General features: G+C 51.2%; 1 pseudogene; it reads left to right on the top strand.

Moving 5' to 3' along the window:
• The window catches only part of LOC146200493 (4-vinylphenol methyltransferase 2-like), a 93,054-nt pseudogene that overhangs the window by 59,003 nt on the left and 24,182 nt on the right, over window positions 1-9,869 (top strand).

Raw genomic sequence — 9,869 nt, 5'->3', positions numbered from 1 at the left:
ACACACACACACACACACACACACACACACACACACACACACACACACACACACACACACACACACACACACACACACACACACACACACACACACACACACACACACACACACACACACACACACACACACACACACACACACACACACACACACACACACACACACACACACACACACACACACACACACACACACACACACACACACACACACACACACACACACACACACACACACACACACACACACACACACACACACACACACACACACACACACACACACACACACACACACACACACACACACACACACACACACACACACACACACACACACACACACACACACACACACACACACACACACACACACACACACACACACACACACACACACACACACACACACACACACACACACACACACACACACACACACACACACACACACACACACACACACACACACACACACACACACACACACACACACACACACACACACACACACACACACACACACACACACACACACACACACACACACACACACACACACACACACACACACACACACACACACACACACACACACACACACACACACACACACACACACACACACACACACACACACACACACACACACACACACACACACACACACACACACACACACACACACACACACACACACACACACACACACACACACACACACACACACACACACACACACACACACACACACACACACACACACACACACACACACACACACACACACACACACACACACACACACACACACACACACACACACACACACACACACACACACACACACACACACACACACACACACACACACACTATATATATATATATATTGTCTCCCACGTTTTGTTTCCCTACCCAGGTGTGGTCTATGTCCAAATGCTTAAAAAAAAACCGAGACCTTTGGGTTGCACGTCATGCGGAAAAAGCCGATGTCAAATCTGTAAACACATGCAATCCACAGCACTAGCTAACAGCACCCACTCAAATTTCAAACATTTTATACGAGAAGATTTAAATTGCGATTCTAGCAATGTTGTTTACATGCTCGAGTGTGGTGACTGTGGTATGCAGTACATTGGCCAAACAGATAATTCCTTCCGATTGAGATTTAATAACCACCGCTCGCACGCTCAAACCCTTCCCAACCTCCCCCTTTCGAAGCACCTTCGCAAGGAGGGACATGAGTTCGATAATCTTAAAGTCACAATATTACAGAGTGGCTTCAAAAACGCTCGTGAGCGCGAACAACGAGAATCATATTTCATTTTTAAATTTAATACTCTACAACAGGGCTTAAACGAAAACCACGGGGTCCTGTCCTCTCTTCCGATGTCACGAACACAGGAAATGTGCACACCTGGCCAAGTCGTCTGAGGTCATCACCTTTTTTGAATACCAAAGTGTTGGTGTGTTCTGGTCTTGTCAGACCCACTTACCTCCTACCGCCCTCCCCCCTTTCTGTTTTCTTTCGCTTGCTTCCGACACTTTTTTTTTTTAAGCTAACACCTTTCCTTATCCACCTCCATCCCCCCCCTTTTTTCTTTTTTTCTTTTTTATTTATTTATTCATTTTTTTTCCCTACTCCCACTCTTCCAGGAAGAGTGAAAATAGCCCGCATTCTTTCGCAGCAGAGACTATGCATCCAGGCACCTGTGTCAGCGCAGTTCGACAGGCCTGTCCAGCACCTGCGATGGCACACCTGGACATCATCCTTCCCTACTGTATCTGTCTCTTTCCTCTGTCTCCCACGTTTTGTTTCCCTACCCAGGTGTGGTCTATGTCCAAATGCTTAAAAAGCCGCAACACTATCCAAGAAGATTCACTCTTGAGAAAGATCGGTCTCCGATCGAAACGTCGAGTCTAATAAAATGTTTCTTTAAATGAAGCGTACCCTTCGCTCTAATATATATATATATATATATATATATATATATGTTGTCACGTAGTGGTGACGAGGTCGACGACACAAATGAATGGTCGATGATTGCACTAAAGAAATATTTGGGCTGACATGCGCCCGCAAACGTCCTAAGCAACTCGGCGGCGGCGATAGAAACAAACGTGTTCATCGAACAAAGAATGCCCGTCACACTCCTCAACGCTCAATTTAAAGGCTGCACAGAACAATCTAGATAACGTCGCAAACAGCTACCAGCAGGGGCTGGAACATTGTGGAAAGACACCTGAGTGGCCGGAACCTTCGAGGCAGATCTCGGTGCATCTTGCGCTACAACAAAACTGATAAAGGTGTGACTCGCAACATCGAGCATTAACAAACAAAGATTACGAAACTGATACGCGGTCCAGAATCAGAGTGATGAGCCTGCATGCCGGCGGCTGTTCAAAAACAACAAATGCTGTTTGGAAGGTTTCGCGGCATTACTCCCCCCTTAAAAAAACAAAACAAAAAAACATCGCCTCGATGTTCCAAAACAAAGAAACTTAAACATAAACACTACAAAGTTTAAACACCACAGATCCTTTAACGCGCGTAATATGGCTTCAGTCGTACAACATAATTTCTGGGCGTGCGCGTCGCCTTTGTGATGCTGACGTTCCGTCGGGAATTGCTTCATAGTCCACTGGTCCGACGCGGCGAATGATTTTGTACGGCCCAAAGTATCGACGCAACAACTTTTCACTTAATCCGTGACGGCGATTTGGTGTCCAAACCCACACTTGGTCTCCTGGATTGTACTCTGCGTGGAGTCGTCGTAAATTGTATCGTCGGCTGTCGGTGCGCTGTTGGTCTTTAATACGCAGCCGTACGAGTCGTCGGGCTTCCTCTGCACGCTGCAGGTAGGCGGCGACGTCAAGGTTGTCCTCGCTGGTTAAGGTGGATTCACACGACGGACCGAATAGCGAAGCGATCGGTCGCGTGACCTCTGATCCCTGGTCCGTCCGTCCGCGGCGAGCATTCACACGGTGGGAGAGAATAGCAGACGACAGAGCGGACTTACTCTTTCTCTCAGAGCACTGCGCGAGAGGAGAGCCTTGTTTTGGCGCGCTGTTATCGAGGGTAGCCTACCATGGACGATGTATGGACGGTGGGTAAATGCTCGGGTTGCGGCGGCCTACAGCTACTGCTGCTGCGCCGTTTTGCCAAAGTATTGTTGTGGTGGCTGTTTCGCTCGATGTGGTATCCTACGCAGGCAGTTCTCTGCAGTGCAAACGATCGCGCTTACTCTATGAGAGCTGCATGAAAATGCTGCTTTCAACCCTTGGAAGACGACCATTCGGACTGCTGCCCCTATGCTCCCGGTACGTGCCAAATGCCAAAGCTTATGCAGCGTAACTGTAAGCGCGCCAAAACGCTTGAGGAAAGCGATTAATACATTCAAGCGACTGCTCTGTGCAGCCACAAAACTCACGCATTCGTTATCGCGCAGTGCAAGAGCCTGTCACTGTAATTTCTGTGAAAGCCATGTACTGCGAATGAAGGCAAAAACAGGCTAGTTCGACTCCAAAATAGAAACGACTGCCGTCAGTCGTCAGAAGCAGCTTCTCGCTTTCCTCCAGTGTTTTAGTGCAATGTATAGGTTACGTTGTCTATTCTTGGGCACCGGGAGTATAGCTGGAAAGCGTTCCGCGAGAGAAATAAATAAAAAATGTCTTGTCCGTGAAGGATCCTAATTGTGAAAAGGACTCTCGGCCTTGTCGCGAATTGCTACTCGCGGAATGAAGCGAAGCAGCGGAAATCACTGACGGTGGGCCACGTCACAGCGAATCGTGAGAGCGATTCGCGATTCGGTCCGTCGTTTGAATCCACCTTTACGTGCGGCAGCATTGCGTCGAGCGTCGTCGTGGGCTCCCTGCCGTACACAAGCTTAAACGGGGTCGCTCTGGTCGTCTCCTGGATTGCCGTGTTTTACGCGAAGATCACGTACGGCAAGGTGGCGTCCCAGGTCTTGTGTTCAGCGTCGACGTACATGGCGATCATGTCCGCGATAGTTTTAATCAGGCGCTCTGTAAGGCCATTGGTCTGGGGATGGTACGCAGTTGTTCGTTGATGGCTTGTATGACTGTTACTTTGCTGGGCGGTGGTGTCGGCTTGCACTCTGGTCGTGTTGTCGTCGATGTCGTCGCGTGGAGCGGCAATGAAATAGCTGCGTCCGTCGTCGTTAGTGGTCGGCGGCGGCGGAGGATCTTCGTCTTTTCGCTGTTGAGCAACCTGACCTCCAAAGGTTGCTCTATTTAGTTTCCCCTGCGCGGGCTTGGAGACCTTCCGCGCATACTCTCATCATAGTTACGGCCTGGCGACGCAAAGCGGGCCCTGTACGGCAATGGAGATCTGAACCGACGGCTTGGTGGCGCAATCTCACCGCTACGCAAATAGTTGTCGATTTCTTGCGGTCGTTCACCTGGGCGTGGTCGTGGAGCGTCGACTGCAAATCCTCGGAGACCGATTCGTCGGTACGGGCAGTGGCGCAGAATGTGTCCGGCCTCACCGCAGTGGAAGCATAATGGCCGGTTGTTTGAAGTCCTCCAGGCGTCGCACTTCCTGGGGCTTGGGGGTCGTTGGTAGGATTGGCGGGCGGGGGCCAAGGGGCGGTTTTCAGGAACAGGATGGTAGCGGCGAGGGCTCGGAATGTCATCACGTCGGGGCGCAGGGCGACATAAAACAGCAGCGTAGTTCATCGCTGTTGCCTCTTGTGCTGGAACAGTCGCATCCGTCGCCTGAGGAACGCCCAGCGCCTGCTGGACTTCACTTGCGCCCGCAAAATAACTAAGCAACTCGGCGGCGGCGATAGAAAAGAGAAGTTTATTTGGTACCTTGAACGTACATTTGAAACCACAGACGATCGTGGGTGCGATGTTTATACAGTAGTCAATAATACACGTCACCACCTGGGGTTGTTGCGATGATGGCATCAATCGGCGGAGCTCCTCTCGCACGATCTCCCGGATGAGGTCCCGAAGGTTCTCTCCGCTTGCAGATGTGCTGAGGTTGTGGGTTGAACAGTCCGGCTGAAGTGGTCGCTCGTAGTGGCGCATCCGGGTGGCCAACGTCTTCTCGATAGTAGACGCCTCGGTTTCAAATTCCGCCACGGTTTTTGGCGGATTTCGGACAATACTTGCAAAAAGCGACTCATTAACGCCTCGCAATAAAAGTTTGACTCGCTCACCTTCGGTCATATTAGGGTCGGCGCGGTGAAAGAGGCGCTTCATCTCCTCAACGTACGCCAGGACAGGCTCGTTAGGGAGTTGAGGTCTTGACTGAAGGAGGGCCTGGCTTTTTCTTTTCGGACAACGCTTGAAAAGGCAGTCAGAAACGCTTCCTTGAAAGTCTCCCAATCCTTCATAGTTGCCTCATGATTTTCGAACCAAACTCGGGCTGGTCCTTGAAGAACAAAGTAGACTTGTCTAAGTTTTGCGGCGTCTTTCCAGCCGTTGAATTCTGCCACACGATCGAAAAGGTCCATCCAGTCTCCCGCATCTTCATTCGGTCGTCCATGGAAGCAGGAGGGCTCACGGGGCTGGACGAAAACAACGGGTGCTGTAGGCTGGGCCATTGTTAGCGTCGATGCCTTCCGAGATCGAACGGGGTCAGGCAGCAGACCGTGTTCGGGTTGTAGGCCTTGGAGTCGGCGGGTGGCTCGGTGACCTGTAGGTTGGTCTTCCAGGGCGACAGGAATAAGGCTGAGGTCTCCGCTTGAAGGATCAAGGGCCGCACCTCCACCAGATGTCACGTAGTGGGGACGAGGTCGACGACACAAATGAATGGTCGATGATTGCACTAAAGAAACTCTTTATTTGGGCTGACTTGCGCCCGCAAAATAACTAAGCAACTCGGCGGTGGCGATAGAAAAGAGAAGTTTATTTGGTACCTTGAACGTACATTTGAAACCACAGACGATCGTGGGTGCGATGTTTATACAGTAGTCAATAATACACGCTATTCACTGTGCTCAAACAAAGGGTAATAATAAACCACGGCCAAAGCTGTCCGTACGGCCTCTCTTCCTTTAAGGGAAATAAAACTCAGACGCACATCAAGATGTGGAAACTATCCCCCAAAAGAAAAGGCAGTTTGACAGGGCGACCGATTACATCCCAGAAAGGTGCAATATAAGCTTCAATACTGCGCTTACTCAAGACCTCGGGTACAAGCTTAAGAAAGGGGGGAAGGGGATACGAGGCTCGCAGGCTAGTACAGCAAGGCCGGCATCTTCAGCCTGTTGTCACCTACAACAAAGAAGCGCGTATACCAGCGCCGCAGAATTTGCGCCTCACCATCTCTTTCTAGCTGATCAGACAAGTACTTCCAGATGACGAGGCGCAGATTCCGCAGCGCTGGGTACATTGCGCGAGCAGGAGTCCGACGTGCCTCAGCGAGGCAGCGACGTCGCCACAGTACATACATGGTGGCGGCGACAACTAAACGTGGAAAAAGGCCACGCTGGCGGCTTGTTCAAGGGCCTACGTGAACTCTAAACATGCGCTGCACGAGGCGCCACATCGTGCGTGCAACAACACATTCAAAGAAAACATGCTGCAACGTTTCTACACCACCACAATTGGCGCATCTATCGTTGGGTACCACGCCCCACCTGGCGAGGCGCTGGCGCATGGGAAGAACCCCCCAGCGGCTGTTAAACTCAAAATCTACAACTTCATTGGGCATTCGGCCTGTCGCCAATGCCCGCCATTTGGAGATGGTTGTCATCCGGACTTCATCCGGTGTAAGGCGTGCACACGCGATTTGTTCGCTAATCTGAATGGGTGGCGTGTCTGTAAGGCTCGCATCAGGTAAGTCGGCGATGCAAGCCTTACTCTTTCATTCCCGCGACAGCGCGATAGAAAGAGGACGGCCTCTCCGCTTGGGGGCCTACATGCCTTCCAGGGCTGAAAGCCCGACGTGCCGCGCTTAACCAGTAGAACATTAGTGAGCGTCCTGGGTAAGACTCCTATGTAAGAAGGGAACCCACTAACCTCACTGCCAGCACCCGCGACACAGTAGGGATGCACGGCAATCCAAGGCCCCCCCGGTTTGTCGGCAGTGTTAAAAAGTGACGGGCAACCAACGCAGTCCGGCCGTCCCACACAAAGGCGCCTACAAGAGACGCGAGGCGGCCCGCTGTACGGCGCGGAATTATTGCGACGCGTGCCACATAAAAAGCGAAAGCGCACACACGAGTTTTCACAACCGTGGCTTTTGCCCTTAGTGAGAGGCTGAAAAGTGCGGCCTCCGAAAGAGCGCGTGTTGCTCGCAACACAACCTCTTCCCAAGTACTGGAAGAAACTCCACTTGTTTCGAACAATATCCCCAACACACGGACTGCGGCCACACAGTTCACCGCCACAGGCAGTGGATCTCTGAAAGACCCAAAACGCAGCGCCTGGCTTTTACTAGGGTTGAGCTGTGCACCTGACAGAAGAGCGTATTGGTCAAAGGTGGATAGGAAGACTCGGAAGCTCTCGCTGTCCCGAACAAAAACACGAACAAAAACAAAAAAACGGCGGCGATAGAAACAAACGTGCTCGTCGATCGTCGAACAAAGAATGCCCGTCACACTCGTCAACGCTCAATTTAAAGGCTGCACAGAACAATCTAGATAACGTCGCAAACAGCTACCAGCACGGGCTGGAACATTGTGGAAAGACACCCGAGTGGCCGGAACCTTCGAAACAGATCTCGGTGCATCTCGCGCTACAACAAAACTGATAAAGGTGTGACTCGCGACATCGAGCATTAAAGGTCCCCTGAAAGGGGTCACAAAGAAGGGTAAACAACGCCAAAACACAGATAGTTATTGAACCACTCATCATTCTCTCGCAAAAATGTTCGATCTAGCTTCTGCAACACCAGAGATATCGGCGATTAAAAATGACCCTTCAAAGTTTCCCTCTCAACTCGTACGCCGAAGGGAGCCATAAAAAACAAAGAATACAGGCAAGTTCAAAGCTCCGCCCAGACATACGTCACTTCGACGAACTTCCGGTTGCCGCGCGCTCGCTCGCTGGCGTACTCGCGCCAACCCGTCCCCGCTCGCACACGCCTGAGGAGTTCGCCAGTTCGCGCAGCGACGGTTAGTGTAACCGCGAACCCGTGGTTATCCTATGTTACACGGCGGACCAAACCATGGTTGCACCACTAACCGCGGTTACCGCAAACCGAGCTTGACGACCTCGGTTTGTGTCGTTAACCGAGGTTATGACGGCGTCTGTTGACGGAAGCTACTCGTCGGCGCCCGAGTGCGGGAAACGTATGAGCGGGTCTGCTTCACAAAGCTATTCATTTGCCCACTGTATAACGTCTAAAGATCGATGTATAGATTATGGTGCCGCCCGACGTCTTCGATTACGACCGACCGCGCATCGACTGCGTGCTGAAGCCTTGTCTTGCCTACAGTATCGTTTGAACGGCTTGTTGCTGAGCAGAACGTCAAAAAATACGCGGCCTTAGCTATGAAAGTACACGAGTTTGCAACGCTTGCAGCACGGGATGCCGCGAGCAGGCTGAGGTACGTTACACAATTACCGCGGGGGTGGAACGTGCGAGCGCGGCGAACGACGGCGCCGTGCGTGACCGTCCCTAGTCGTCGCTAGGCCTACATTGCTTCGCTTCGAAGCCACGGCGGTCGACGCTTTGGAACATGATCAACGCTGTCGTAGATCGTCTACTTATGAAACTGCCTTATAGTGATTCCTACCCTGCCATAGTAAAATAATTACAGGATTAACTCTGCCGACGCATTCATCGCAGAGCTATGTAGTACGAGCAGATCGGATCAGCCGAAATGCACCACCGGCAGCTGGCTTGAGCAGAAACTAGCATGTATCACGGCTATCGCTCTTACCAGCAATTTGCTGCTGGTCAGCGATCCTCACGAGGGCTTCATACTTGATATTCGGCTCAGTATTCCAGACGCCAACAAAGTTTAGCACGCTTTATTTCGGACATCGGTGCTAACGATCCGCCGTGTCGTTCGCGAGCGGTATGCGGGAGGAGGGGCCACAGCGGCGGTGTTTACGGCGGTCGAGGAGGTGCTGCCATCGTGCGGTGCTTACCGTGCTGTTGACGCCTCGTCGACGACACTCCGATACTCCTGAAACCACATTATATAAATAAGATATTTGTAAATGCAGCTTCGTTCTGCCGATCCCTGTGTCGCTTCGGTTGTTGCACTTAATGGCCAATGGCCACCTAACCGATAAGGGCGGCGACCTGTAACAGCCCGCACAGAGTTCGAGCAGCGCACGAGCAGATGACTTTCGCAGCTACCGGAATTGTGTCCGTGACGTCATGGCTGCAGTGGCCGCAGCGAATGGCAGCTTCTGGCAAGCCTTGCCAGTCAACTTACCCGTGACGTCATGGGTCAAGGAAATAGTTCCATGCGACACCGCCAAACGACATTCTCTCTGCCCGCGAATTTCAAAAAACGCTGTTTTTAAAAATTAATAATAAATCGCTGGCTTTGTTCCAAGGAGTTATACTTTGCGCTAATGCTCAAAAGGATGTGTTCTACACACTGAACACGTTTATCAGTGGCTTCTTGGGGGCCGATTCTGTGGACCTTTAACAAACAAAGATTACGGAACTGATACGCGGTCCAGAATCAGAGTGATAAGCCTGTATGCCGGCGGCTATTAAAAAACAACAAATACTGTTTTGAAGGTTTAGCGGCATTATATATATATACCAACGGCCGGGATGGAGATTGTCTCACTGCTCGACAGATGACGCATCATGTTAAAATAGCTTTTCGACTCTTTTCTGCGAAAATTGTGCACGCCGCCGAGAGCAGTTTTTTCTCGATTTCAAAAAATCTAGGCAAGTACCGATGTTGAATCACTTATCAG

Source organism: Amblyomma maculatum, chromosome 2 (assembly GCF_055883805.1).
Source record: "Amblyomma maculatum isolate TAMU_Amacu chromosome 2, ASM5588380v1, whole genome shotgun sequence".
In the NCBI taxonomy this organism is placed as follows: domain Eukaryota; kingdom Metazoa; phylum Arthropoda; class Arachnida; order Ixodida; family Ixodidae; genus Amblyomma; species Amblyomma maculatum.
The sequence above is the reverse complement of the archived record's forward strand: the minus strand, read 5'-3'. Positions and strand labels throughout refer to the sequence as shown.